Raw genomic sequence first — 14,033 nt, forward strand, 5'->3', positions numbered from 1 at the left:
ATGGGTTGATAACAGACCGAAACGGTTACAATATGATACTGCTTAGATTAACTGTGGATATGTATTGTGATCGTGCTCGGCTCAGGTGTGTGTTCAGTCTGCACACAAAACATTTTGGTCGCGAAACGTCTAATCAAATCGAATAAAACGGCGGGGATAGCATATTTTATCCGTGTGCTATTGTTTTTCAACAATTGTAATGCCCTTTGTAACGTTTAACCACTTCGTTAAATACAGCTCGTTATAGGATATTGTGAACTGAACCTATTTTGCTGTGAATTTATATTTACTGCGAATAGTTTATTGTGTCTGGTCTTGGTCTGTCTGCACTAAATAAATGATTTATATCAAGGGATTATTTAGTTTGTCTGTGTACTTTTTTACCTAACCACTAAAGGCCACTCCTTGCACTTCACACATTTGCCCTTTTAATTACTCCCTTACTGACATACTTTAACATGCAATGTGCGTGTGATAATAGTTTTAGCAGCCTGTTGCCATTCAGGTGAGACAATACCTAGTAAATCCTTTTTTTTTTTTTTCATGTTGGTGCGCCGCGAAGGTTTTTGGTCTCTGTCGCTTTTTACACAGTTCTTACAAGTGGCACATTGGGGATGAGGAGCAGAGCATGCTGACACGCATAGCTGTGGACTTCTGCATGGCATGGGGCCACAGGTCATTCCAAGTATTTCAAGACGCCTGCAAATGTGTGGACACGTTGTGTTGGCCCAACCCTCACAGATTGTGCCAAGTCAAGTAGAGATGCATGTTGTGCTGTTCTAAAGTGACACGTCGTCAACGGCAAAAACATCTCTCAGAGTTCCTGGCTTGACTTGCCTCTGGAAGACAACACTTGCCCAGGCTGGATATTTGCCAAAAGAAGCAAAGAGGACTAGACAACTTGCCTAGACGCAACTGCATATTTTATTGTCACCTGGAAGGCCATCCAGGCTTTTCACCATCATGGCCCTTGGTCAACAAGGCGCACGAACAGGGACTCAAACCCTGGACCCTCAGATTAAAAGTCTGATGCTCTACCGGCTGAGCTACCCGGGCTTCAGTGAAGTGCTTCACAATGTGTTGGCTTCATGATTGATCCAGACCGCTTTCTGGCCGGTTTAGAAAACCGGGCTCAGGGTGACAAGGGTCACATGCATATGAGATGTTTGGGCAATGCGAGTTCTCCACAACAAATCCGAATTTCCGGGGTTTTCTCCTTGTCCTCATGCAATTCCAATGGCTTGACATTTGGGAGCTCGTCCAAAACCGATGTCAAACCATAATCACGCCTTCCTTCGAGCTGGAATTGAACCAGCGTCCTAAGGATGCCCGCTGCCTGAAACCTACAGTCCTCCGCTCTACCAACTGAGCTATCGAAGGTAAGCTTCTCACCGTCTTCGCCTGGCAGTCTCAGTGGCAGTGCAAAGCCAAGAAGCACCGTGGCTTGGCTCAGTGGTTTTCAACCCGTGTGCCGTGAGGACTACCCAATTGTGTCGTGAGATTTTTATCCCCTGAAAAATATTATGTCATTTTGTTTGGTCAACTTCATAAATCTTGTATCAAATCAAACTTATTCAAATGTGTGAAAATATTACATTTATACATCACCTGTAGAAAGCGTTTCATAACTGAAATGTTGTGTTTGCCGGACTGAACGCACACCTACACTGAGTTGCAGTGCTATCAGTTGTATCGTAAGGTACACTTATAAATTTCAATTTAAGAAGTGAATTTATAGTATCACCTTATCACGAATCCTGGAATCTTGTAGAACTCAATTTCTGTAATAATTGGACACAGACACCAATTCCAAAGATATAAATTGTTAAATTTATTCAAAAACAAAGACTAAATGTAGCACTACACTAATTATACAAAAGGGAAAAGCTAATTAAAATTCAACTCTAGATCAACAAATCAAAGACAAATCACTTCCGTGACCAAATCAAAGACCATGGGATCGCATATGATAACACACAAATCGTTAAACAAAAAAGGTTATAAACACATTAACTACAATACCGGTTAGTAAGACGAAGGTGAGTCTCTCGTTAGTATTGTTAGTCAGACATTAAATAACTACGCAGTTTAGTATTTATGTCAGGTAACTTCTCGTTATATATATATATCAGTCTCATTTACGTTTAGGTGCCGAGAAAGATCCTATCATTACTTGTTACCACAATTTCCCTTAACTGATTATTATTTAATGATCAAGTATAGGCAGGGCCACCAATAATCTAACGTCTATTGACTTGTGTCAATTTCAGACTAAACAGTTAAACAGGAATGAGAAGATATTTCTCGGGGTTGACAGATTTTATTTCTAAAATTATCAACAAAACAGTTTAATGTAACACACATTTATATTTAAGAAAACTAAATGATATTACACATTCTAGAGTTATGAATCACAGAATAACATTTCTAATTGATTTCTCAAATGTCATGAATCATGAACTCCAAACTGTTAAACTTATCTGAACTTCGTCGCAGAGAGGCCTCTCTGTCTTCGGGCTCAGATCACAGCACACGGCACATGGTCCGTGTGGTTTGGAACAAAGGCAGTGCGGTTCGGCTTTGTCCAAGAACTTCCACTCAGTCGATGCACCTGGATTTTGGGGTTTCGCGAAATTAGAGTCTTTTCCAAACAGATTTTCCACTGGTTTGAAGGCTCCAAGGTTGTGCACAAAATCTTCTTTGTAAGCAGGGTTCCACCGTAGTTACTTGAAGACAAAGTCTTTGAGGATAGCAGGGCCCTGTTTGTTCCAAGGGTCAAGTTTCTTAAGACTCAAATAGCTATTTAAATGACTGAACACTTTCATATACATTCGACTTACTCAATTGTCCAGCTGTAAAACTCCACTGATCAGGTGGGCACAGGCGTACATGCACAGTCTGTAAAGTTCTTTCTTTAATAAAGTCCTTTAATAGAATTCTTCGTACGGCTCAATCTCCTTCTCCCAGTTTAACTCTTCTGTTGCCGGCAAAGACTTGGTTGGTTTCTGGTTCCGGTTCGGGCAACAGAGCTACAGCTTGAGCTGTGGCAGCGAGTTACTGGTTCAGGTGAGAGAGAAAGAGAGAGAGAGAGAGAGAGAGACTGTGCACTGTTCCTTATAGTCTGTCAGATCAATAGGTGATTGGTTCTTGAGTTCTTGAGATTGGATTTCGGTTTCAGCCCCCAGTGTCCTAATGGAGGGGGGCTTGATTTATGACTGATGTCAATCCATGCCATCTTTTGGAAATGCCGGTTGGCCCGGGTTCGTAGCTCTATGTCGGGATTTCGGCTCTCGTCCACTTCAAAGAGATTTTATCACCTACAGGCCCCTTTCTCCAGACATCTCATTGCAGGATTCAACTCGGATACAGAACGGACAACACACCGGATACCAGGACTTGGAAGACTTTCAACGGAATTACAAGGGTAGGAATTGGATTTATTTACTCTTGCTTTTAAACCCAAAACCGGAAAAAAGTCATCCTACCTATGTACGATATATTGATGCATTTTGTATGACTTTTCTTTTATCTGTATTACTCCTGTATATTTTTGTTTTAAAAGACTGTTTTATGCTCTGTTTTTAGGATATTTTAAGCACATCATACTGAGGTTTCTTAAAGAACAACAATAGCAGAGCCTTTGTTTTTACTAGCTGGAGCAATTTGTTAATGCTAACTACAACATTATTTTTTCCTTTTTTTAAAAACCATTAATAAATAAATTGTCATACTATATAGTATTGTATCCTATCTACAAACACTATGGACAGAACACAAATGGTTAAACATTTCTACATAATTATACAGATTAGTCATCAACTAACAATAACAAATAGTGCTATTTATCAAGACAAATTACCAATAGCCTTCCAAAGACAAACTAAAATACTAGGACAGTACATCAAACCTGCTATCCCTACATTTGATACTTTAGAACTACTGACAGCTAACGCAATTAATTGGATGCACACAAATTTACAGATATTGCAAGTACATTATGAAAATGCATTAAACACATTACTAGAAGACATTCTACAATACAAAGGAACGAACTGGAAAGATAAACTGCACCAAGCTATGACATGGGCAAAACGAAATTATGGAAATAGATTAAAGCCAGAAATTCTACATAAAACCAAGCACCGAATTGAAATCCTCCTAACTAATCAAACACAAATCGCATCAACAAACGGATTAATAGACACACAGAATGTTAATTCACAACTATGTAATCAGTTTGCTTCTTTAGCCACACTAGAACCCAACCTATCTACACAGAGACCCAAAACTGCTAGATTCTACAGTAATGTGGTAGTTTCGGATTCACAAGGCATTCACTCGTCCCCTATAGAAGAAACTCCTATCCCTACAAGACTATCATATTCTAGTCCCTTGCTCCCACACAATATACCCAAACCAAGACCAACCATAATATCAACCCCAATAGAAGAAAACCCCAGCCTCCCTAGACTACCATATACTAACCCCTTACCTCCCCGAACCATAGCCAAACCTAGACAAACCACAATACCAGCCCAGATACACCACTCTACAACAAATATGATTCCACTGGACAGCCCCATAATAGACACAAGTAATATTGACGCAGATCAGGATAATACTGATGGAACAGATTCACAATTCGAAAACAATGATAGCCTCAATACAACACCACCTCATGAAAATACACGATATACGGTTCATAGACACCCAAACACAGAGAGAAAACTAACAGATTGGCATTTAACTACAACAAAACCGATAGTAATCATAGGGGATTCCAATTTGGATACCATAGGGCAACATAATAATTCACATATACAAATCGATAGCTACCCAGGAGCCAAATTTATACATGCTTCCAGTATTCTAGAACGCACAGCCCTCAATAAGGAAGTACAACATCTAATCCTTTCATTTGGAATCAATAACAGGGACCAAAAAGTAAAAGAAACCGCAATTAAGCAATTACAGAAAATGGTTCGAACAGCAGAAATAAAATTTCCTCGGGCACAGATACATATCCCTATGATCAACTTTTCAACTCATCTGGAGGAACATACACAAAACAACATTAGAGAAATAAACTCATACATAATGAACAATTACAATAATATCACGTCAATAGACCCAACAACATATAGAACTCTCTCCGATGACATCCACTGGACTACCCAAACAGCACAAACAATCCTATACCACTGGATAAGGCATTTAAACTTATAAATCCTGTGAGCACAAACATTTCAGTGAACAGGAACACTACAGAATTAATACAACAGGACACACCTAACATATTGAACTTATCCAGAATATTCAGATTAAATATGGAACAGAGGAATCTCTTAAACAAAGGGCTTTCCTTTGTCCCGACCCCCGACCTTATTTTTTCTACACAGCTTAAAGCAGACATACAAACATATCATCGTAGATTAAAATTAGCAGATTTCTTTAAGGATACACAACATTCACCTAGACCTTTTATTCCCAAATCAACTTGGGAACCAAAAAATAATCAAATGCATCCACATATAAGACAACTAATAACAACAGACCAAAATTACAGCTACAATATACAATACAATCAAGATAACCGCTTGGATAACCTAACACAGGGGGAAAGGAGAGCTTTACAACAATTACAAAAAAATAAGAACATTATTATAAAACCAGCGGATAAAGGGGGCAGAATAGTAATTATGGACAAAACACAATATCTAACAGAAGCATATAGACAACTAGACAATACAGAACATTATCAACAATTAACAGAACCCATTTACTTACAAAATCAAATATACATACGGGACATATTACAGACCCTTAGACATACACAATACATCAATAACAAACAGGAACAATATTTAAGAGGGACCAATGCACCCAGACCAAGACAATTTTATCTACTTCCAAAAATTCACAAACACCCTTCCACATGGACCATTCCCTATCAAATCCCCACTGGTAGACCCATAGTATCAGATTGTAACAGCGAAACATACCACATTGCGGAATACATTGACCATTTCCTTAACCCCATCTCGCAAAAACACCCCAGTTATATAAAAGACACCTATGACTTCATCAACAAAATAAAATGCATAATAGTACCACATGATGCCTGGCTCTTCTCCATTGATGTCACAAATCTCTACACTAACATAGATACAATAACAGGTTTAAACACAGTCTCAAAATGGTTCAAACTTTATCCAGACATCAACAGACCAGACAACCAAATCCTACAATTATTACAAATTAGCCTAGAAAGAAATGACTTTGAATTCAATAACAAACACTTTTTACAAATAAAGGGCACAGCTATGGGAAAAAGGTTTGCACCAGCATATGCTAATATCTATATGGCTGACTGGGAACAGACGATACTAGAACAATGTACACTGCTACCTACCCACTACTACAGATTTTTAGATGACATTTGGGGAATCTGGCCCCATCCTTTAACAGAATTCAACACTTTTATACAGAAACTCAATCACCATCACCCTCACATTAAAGTAACGAGCACCATTCACAAGACCGAAATTAATTTTCTGGACACTTGCACTTATAAAGGTCCACAATTTTTGAGCACCAACACTTTAGACACAAAAGTTTTTTTTAAAGAAACCGATACACATACACTACTACATAGACACAGTTTCCATCCAAAGCACACCTTTAAAGGTCTTATCAAATCACAGTTATTAAGATTTCACCGCATCTGCACAGAAGACACAGAATTTAAGAAGGCCACCAATACACTATTTACAGCACTCTACAAGAGAGGGTACAGTAGAACCTTCCTCAGGAACATTAAAAAAACATTTTTGCAACCTAAAATTAAAGACAATAAAACTATTATACCTCTAATCACTACTTATTCCCAATATACAGTTCAAATCAACAACTCCATTAAACTAAACTTTCAAAAACAACAATCCAGACACCAGATACTCCCAAATCACAAAATAATATCTGCATATCGGAAAAACAAAAGTCTACATAACCTACTAGTCCATAGTAAATGCCAAAACACCAACCGAAAACCCAAGTCTAAACCAACCTACTTCCGTCAGCTGGCCTATATCACCAATACAAGCAATAAAACTACATTCAAGTTACAGTCAGGCATCACACATAAAACAAAAAATGCAATATACCTCATTCAATGTAAAACTTGCAATTTAAAATACATCGGAGAGACTAAAAACCAGATTAGTACTAGAATAGGTCAACACATTTATAATATTAACAAACAAAAGGATAGACGCACACATTTAGTGCAACACTTCATAGAACATCACACACAACAAATGACAGTTACAGGTCTAGAAACTAATCATAATTGGAATACAATGCAACGACAAATAAGAGAGAGACACTGGATTCACAAACTAAATACAATTTACCCATTAGGACTCAATGAAAGATTTAAAACAAACACAAAAAAATCCCAGTAGTTGCCCTCAGACCTACCCACATTTAACTTCCTACACCCCAAAAAATTAAACTTCAATTTCAAGCAATTCGTTCAGCTCAATCACAACCCCCAATTTTACAAGTCAAAAAATAAATAATAAGTCGAATCCCAAACTTACTCCTTAACCCTAAATACAAAACTACAACCTACCCTCTACCCCTTAATGTAGTCCCAAAATGTAATCTAAAACTTAAAAACTTAGCCCCAAAACCCAACCCTAACCTAACCTCAGACCCAACCCCAAAAACCCAACAAGGCCATCAAACTTAATCTCCAACCCAAATTTTAGACCCAATCCCTAAACTTTATCACCTAATTCAATCTCACAATTTAATTAGGCCCTCAAACTTAACCCCGAAATTTAACTCCTAAAACTCAACCACAAAAATACAATTAGACTAATTAAACTCAACACCTAACCTTAACTTAAGACTCAAACCCCAAACTTAACCCTTAAACTCAACCCTAAAATACAATTACCCCACAATTTAACTAGGCACTCAAACCTACCCCTAAACCCAATCCCTAAACCTAACCCTTAAACTCAACCCCTAACCCTAACCCCAACCCTAACCCCAACCCTAACCCTAAATTTAACCCCTAAATTTAACCTCAAATATGAATAACCCATAATTTAATTAGGCCTTCAAGCTTAAACCTACCCCTGAACCTAAACCCTAAACCTATCCCTTAAACTTAACCCTTAAACTCAACCCTAAAATAACCCCAACCCTAACCCTAAAATATAATTAGCCCACAATTTAACTAGGCACTCAAACCAACCTCTAAACCCAATCTCTAAACCTAACCATTATTCAAATGTAACCCTCAATCCTATCCCCAATAATCAATTTCACAACTTATCCTTAAATTTATTCCCCATAACTTATTCCCCCCAAAACAAAACCCAGACTCCCTTAAAAACCTAGGTAATAGATTTCCAGACTCCATAATTAAATTTTAATCCCAATTCCAAACATTCCCCTTACTTTTAAGACGTATTCTTGTACATACAAACTTCACATCATTCAATTACACCACATCTCATCCCACTGAATTACCTTAACAAAACAGACTATAGAACGAATACTTTCGGATGCATCTTTTAAGGACACAACAATAGCCTCAACACCTGTGAGTGCCAGTGCACTTGAGGATGTCAGAGGAACCAAAGGTTTGATTCACCTGACAACCTCAATAACCTATTTTTTTAAACCTAACCAGCCAGTGCCACCAGGTTAGGCTACATGATAAGTCAACAAAATTCAAGAAATGTACAAATGATTGATACAGAAGAATTATACAGTTTGTTTCCTTTGGAGATTATATTAAGATCAGGAGGTCAATTACACCTTTAAAAAGGGAATTAAAAAAGACCAAAGCACTATGGGTACTTCATTTATTCAAAGGAGCAAATCCCATAGTGCATTATGAAGACCTAAAACTGCAGGATAATAACTGCAAATCACCAATATACTCACCTTCTATTACGGGAATTATATAGCACTTGAAAAAGCCTAACAATTGGCGAAACGTCGTGCAAATTCACCAAAAGATCAGGAGAAGAAGATCAACTTCAACCAACCCGGGTTGGAGAACAGTGGCTGGAGCGCTACGGCCACCAACACATTCATACTGTTATTTTCGGCAAACTCGGATACAGAACGGACAACACACCGGATACCAGGACTTGGAAGACTTTCAACGGAATTACAAGGGTAGGAATTGGACTTATTTACTCTTGCTTTTAAACCCAAAACCAGAAAAAAGTCATCCTACCCATGTACGATATATTGATGCATTTTGTATGACTTTTCTTTTATCTGTATTACTCCTGTATATTTTTGTTTTAAAAGACTGTTTTATGCTCTGTTTTTAGGATATTTTAAGCACATCATACTGAGGTTTCTTAAAGAACAACAATAGCAGAGCCTTTGTTTTTACTAGCTGGAGCAATTTGTTAATGCTAACTACAACATTATTTTTTCCTTTTTTTAAAAACCATTAATAAATAAATTGTCATACTATATAGTATTGTATCCTATCTACAAACACTATGGACAGAACACAAATGGTTAAACATTTCTACAAAATTATACAGATTAGTCATCACCTAACAATAACAAATAGTGCTATTTATCAAGACAAATTACCAATAGCCTTCCAAAGACAAACTAAAATACTAGGACAGTACATCAAACCTGCTATCCCTACATTTGATACTTTAGAACTACTGACAGCTAACGCAATTAATTGGATGCACACAAATTTACAGATATTGCAAGTACATTATGAAAATGCATTAAACACATTACTAGAAGACATTCTACAATACAAAGGAACGAACTGGAAAGATAAACTGCACCAAGCTATGACATGGGCAAAACGAAATTATGGAAATAGATTAAAGCCAGAAATTCTACATAAAACCAAGCACCGAATTGAAATCCTCCTAACTAATCAAACACAAATCGCATCAACAAACGGATTAATAGACACACAGAATGTTAATTCACAACTATGTAATCAGTTTGCTTCTTTAGCCACACTAGAACCCAACCTATCTACACAGAGACCCAAAACTGCTAGATTCTACAGTAATGTGGTAGTTTCGGATTCACAAGGCATTCACTCGTCCCCTATAGAAGAAACTCCTATCCCTACAAGACTATCATATTCTAGTCCCTTGCTCCCACACAATATACCCAAACCAAGACCAACCATAATATCAACCCCAATAGAAGAAAACCCCAGCCTCCCTAGACTACCATATACTAACCCCTTACCTCCCCGAACCATAGCCAAACCTAGACAAACCACAATACCAGCCCAGATACACCACTCTACAACAAATATGATTCCACTGGACAGCCCCATAATAGACACAAGTAATATTGACGCAGATCAGGATAATACTGATGGAACAGATTCACAATTCGAAAACAATGATAGCCTCAATACAACACCACCTCATGAAAATACACGATATACGGTTCATAGACACCCAAACACAGAGAGAAAACTAACAGATTGGCATTTAACTACAACAAAACCGATAGTAATCATAGGGGATTCCAATTTGGATACCATAGGGCAACATAATAATTCACATATACAAATCGATAGCTACCCAGGAGCCAAATTTATACATGCTTCCAGTATTCTAGAACGCACAGCCCTCAATAAGGAAGTACAACATCTAATCCTTTCATTTGGAATCAATAACAGGGACCAAAAAGTAAAAGAAACCGCAATTAAGCAATTACAGAAAATGGTTCGAACAGCAGAAATAAAATTTCCTCGGGCACAGATACATATCCCTATGATCAACTTTTCAACTCATCTGGAGGAACATACACAAAACAACATTAGAGAAATAAACTCATACATAATGAACAATTACAATAATATCACGTCAATAGACCCAACAACATATAGAACTCTCTCCGATGACATCCACTGGACTACCCAAACAGCACAAACAATCCTATACCACTGGATAAGGCATTTAAACTTATAAATCCTGTGAGCACAAACATTTCAGTGAACAGGAACACTACAGAATTAATACAACAGGACACACCTAACATATTGAACTTATCCAGAATATTCAGATTAAATATGGAACAGAGGAATCTCTTAAACAAAGGGCTTTCCTTTGTCCCGACCCCCGACCTTATTTTTTCTACAGAGCTTAAAGCAGACATACAAACATATCATCGTAGATTAAAATTAGCAGATTTCTTTAAGGATACACAACATTCACCTAGACCTTTTATTCCCAAATCAACTTGGGAACCAAAAAATAATCAAATGCATCCACATATAAGACAACTAATAACAACAGACCAAAATTACAGCTACAATATACAATACAATCAAGATAACCGCTTGGATAACCTAACACAGGGGGAAAGGAGAGCTTTACAACAATTACAAAAAAATAAGAACATTATTATAAAACCAGCGGATAAAGGGGGCAGAATAGTAATTATGGACAAAACACAATATCTAACAGAAGCATATAGACAACTAGACAATACAGAACATTATCAACAATTAACAGAACCCATTTACTTACAAAATCAAATATACATACGGGACATATTACAGACCCTTAGACATACACAATACATCAATAACAAACAGGAACAATATTTAAGAGGGACCAATGCACCCAGACCAAGACAATTTTATCTACTTCCAAAAATTCACAAACACCCTTCCACATGGACCATTCCCTATCAAATCCCCACTGGTAGACCCATAGTATCAGATTGTAACAGCGAAACATACCACATTGCGGAATACATTGACCATTTCCTTAACCCCATCTCGCAAAAACACCCCAGTTATATAAAAGACACCTATGACTTCATCAACAAAATAAAATGCATAATAGTACCACATGATGCCTGGCTCTTCTCCATTGATGTCACAAATCTCTACACTAACATAGATACAATAACAGGTTTAAACACAGTCTCAAAATGGTTCAAACTTTATCCAGACATCAACAGACCAGACAACCAAATCCTACAATTATTACAAATTAGCCTAGAAAGAAATGACTTTGAATTCAATAACAAACACTTTTTACAAATAAAGGGCACAGCTATGGGAAAAAGGTTTGCACCAGCATATGCTAATATCTATATGGCTGACTGGGAACAGACGATACTAGAACAATGTACACTGCTACCTACCCACTACTACAGATTTTTAGATGACATTTGGGGAATCTGGCCCCATCCTTTAACAGAATTCAACACTTTTATACAGAAACTCAATCACCATCACCCTCACATTAAAGTAACGAGCACCATTCACAAGACCGAAATTAATTTTCTGGACACTTGCACTTATAAAGGTCCACAATTTTTGAGCACCAACACTTTAGACACAAAAGTTTTTTTTAAAGAAACCGATACACATACACTACTACATAGACACAGTTTCCATCCAAAGCACACCTTTAAAGGTCTTATCAAATCACAGTTATTAAGATTTCACCGCATCTGCACAGAAGACACAGAATTTAAGAAGGCCACCAATACACTATTTACAGCACTCTACAAGAGAGGGTACAGTAGAACCTTCCTCAGGAACATTAAAAAAACATTTTTGCAACCTAAAATTAAAGACAATAAAACTATTATACCTCTAATCACTACTTATTCCCAATATACAGTTCAAATCAACAACTCCATTAAACTAAACTTTCAAAAACAACAATCCAGACACCAGATACTCCCAAATCACAAAATAATATCTGCATATCGGAAAAACAAAAGTCTACATAACCTACTAGTCCATAGTAAATGCCAAAACACCAACCGAAAACCCAAGTCTAAACCAACCTACTTCCGTCAGCTGGCCTATATCACCAATACAAGCAATAAAACTACATTCAAGTTACAGTCAGGCATCACACATAAAACAAAAAATGCAATATACCTCATTCAATGTAAAACTTGCAATTTAAAATACATCGGAGAGACTAAAAACCAGATTAGTACTAGAATAGGTCAACACATTTATAATATTAACAAACAAAAGGATAGACGCACACATTTAGTGCAACACTTCATAGAACATCACACACAACAAATGACAGTTACAGGTCTAGAAACTAATCATAATTGGAATACAATGCAACGACAAATAAGAGAGAGACACTGGATTCACAAACTAAATACAATTTACCCATTAGGACTCAATGAAAGATTTAAAACAAACACAAAAAAATCCCAGTAGTTGCCCTCAGACCTACCCACATTTAACTTCCTACACCCCAAAAAATTAAACTTCAATTTCAAGCAATTCGTTCAGCTCAATCACAACCCCCAATTTTACAAGTCAAAAAATAAATAATAAGTCGAATCCCAAACTTACTCCTTAACCCTAAATACAAAACTACAACCTACCCTCTACCCCTTAATGTAGTCCCAAAATGTAATCTAAAACTTAAAAACTTAGCCCCAAAACCCAACCCTAACCTAACCTCAGACCCAACCCCAAAAACCCAACAAGGCCATCAAACTTAATCTCCAACCCAAATTTTAGACCCAATCCCTAAACTTTATCACCTAATTCAATCTCACAATTTAATTAGGCCCTCAAACTTAACCCCGAAATTTAACTCCTAAAACTCAACCACAAAAATACAATTAGACTAATTAAACTCAACACCTAACCTTAACTTAAGACTCAAACCCCAAACTTAACCCTTAAACTCAACCCTAAAATACAATTACCCCACAATTTAACTAGGCACTCAAACCTACCACTAAAAACCAATCCCTAAACCTAACCCTTAAACTCAACCCCTAACCCTAACCCCAACCCTAACCCCAACCCTAAATTTAACCCCTAAATTTAACCTCAAATATGAATAACCCATAATTTAATTAGGCCTTCAAGCTTAAACCTACCCCTGAACCTAAACCCTAAACCTATCCCTTAAACTTAACCCTTAAACTCAACCCTAAAATAACCCCAACCCTAACCCTAAAATATAATTAGCCCACAATTTAACTAGGCACTCAAA

At 37.1% G+C, this 14,033-nt stretch overlaps 2 non-coding genes across 2 annotated transcripts; both read right to left on the reverse strand.

Moving 5' to 3' along the window:
- Positions 1–983: 983 nt before the first annotated feature.
- On the reverse strand, positions 984–1,056 carry trnak-uuu (transfer RNA lysine (anticodon UUU)). The gene has a single exon. It is a non-coding gene; the product is annotated as a tRNA-Lys (tRNA).
- A 235-nt stretch (positions 1,057–1,291) lies between these two features.
- trnay-gua (transfer RNA tyrosine (anticodon GUA)) lies at positions 1,292–1,380 on the reverse strand. The gene is given in 2 exon segments: positions 1,292–1,327; positions 1,344–1,380. It is a non-coding gene; the product is annotated as a tRNA-Tyr (tRNA).
- Positions 1,381–14,033: the final 12,653 nt, after the last annotated feature.

This window comes from Amia ocellicauda, unplaced genomic scaffold (assembly GCF_036373705.1).
Source record: "Amia ocellicauda isolate fAmiCal2 unplaced genomic scaffold, fAmiCal2.hap1 HAP1_SCAFFOLD_26, whole genome shotgun sequence".
Taxonomy (NCBI): Eukaryota; Metazoa; Chordata; class Actinopteri; order Amiiformes; family Amiidae; genus Amia; species Amia ocellicauda.